Here is a 1,492-nt window from a genome sequence, read left to right as displayed (position 1 = left end):
TTTGAACTTCATCATTTTGTGGTCTGAGAAGATATGTTGCATCTAGATTATATCTGTCTTCATACATCTATTCAGACATGTTTACTGTCTAACATATGGTCTATTGTAGGGAATGCACTGTATGAACTTAAGGGAAAAAAAGACTGAAATAGAGTCCAGAGTTTCAAAATAGTCACTTCAAATAATTTTTATATAGTTACAATTGTTGCCTGGGTGGGGAGATAAATTCCTGGCACTTCCTACTCCGCTAAATTCCCTGTTACCACTTGGTGACCTGATATTTTGTCATATCGCCATACAATATTTCAGTCATTCACTAAATGACGTACAGTAGGTTGTTTCCTAGTCTGTATAACCTTGAAAATAATTTTTTTGCCCCCTCTACTTTCAATTTATAAAATATCCATTACCGTGACCTCAATATTTTCTGTATGATAGTAAGTGCTACAACTGAGATTCCTACTTTAGAATTTGGGCATAGTCGCTGAATGACATGGTCAATGAACTAAAGTGAAGAAAGGGCCAAACTATGACTACAAAATTATTTTCAGCCCTTCCTATAGATAAAGACATTTATGTATTTGGGCTTTTTATTTAATACCAGAATCTTATTTCATTTCACCTTGGGGTTCTGTAGAGAGGACAGTATTGATCGTCACATAGGCAGAGAAAATGCTCTCTACGATCTGGAAGAAAACAACTGAATTTATAAAATGTGCAGGAATATTTGCACACATCGTTCCTTCCTTTTATATATGATGTAGCCAACTTGGAGGAGTTTAATGATTTACCTAGATTGATAGGACAGGTGAGTGGCAAAATGCATTGAAGATAAATTGCTAGAACACCTCCTCATTTCACAGTAAAATAAATGAGAATCAGAGAGGATACACAGCTAGCTGGAATCCCAGGTCGTATTTTGTCAGTTCATTTTCAGACAAAAAAGAATACTGGAAAAATGAAACTATCTTGTTATTCTAATTACATGGTATTTTCTATTAAATTTATTGTTATGAAACATGTTAAGATAAAAAGGAGCTATCAAGTATAAATGTCTGCATATTTTTTCTGAAGATAATGGAAATTTATTTTCAATAGATACTAAATATTTATAAACATTAAGCTCAGTGTAATTTTAAACTGCAGTAGTTTGCTGCAACACATTTTTACCTCCTGGGATTGTAAAACATTAAGAGAGTTTGCAGTTTTCCACAAAGATATTTTTAAAATCTCTAAAGAACCATATGTAACATGATGGAGGGGTTGCCATGGAAATTAGGTACTAAAAGCTGCAAAAACAATAACAAGTTATCTATTTGTACAAAGCTTGCATAATTACCAGCACATTTTATTTCCGTGTTTTTAGTAACTTGGCCGTCATTTCCTTTTAAAATTAGTTCAATTTTTTTCTATCCTGGCTTATTTTTGTCATTTACTTAATAAAATTGGGTCTTTGGCTAACTTTGCTCTTTCTGATTACTTGTTCCTTTTC

The sequence above is a fragment of the Propithecus coquereli genome, unplaced genomic scaffold, assembly GCF_000956105.1.
Source record: "Propithecus coquereli isolate 6110/MARCELLA unplaced genomic scaffold, Pcoq_1.0 Scaffold53, whole genome shotgun sequence".
In the NCBI taxonomy this organism is placed as follows: Eukaryota; Metazoa; Chordata; class Mammalia; order Primates; family Indriidae; genus Propithecus; species Propithecus coquereli.
The sequence above is the reverse complement of the archived record's forward strand: the minus strand, read 5'-3'. Positions refer to the sequence as shown.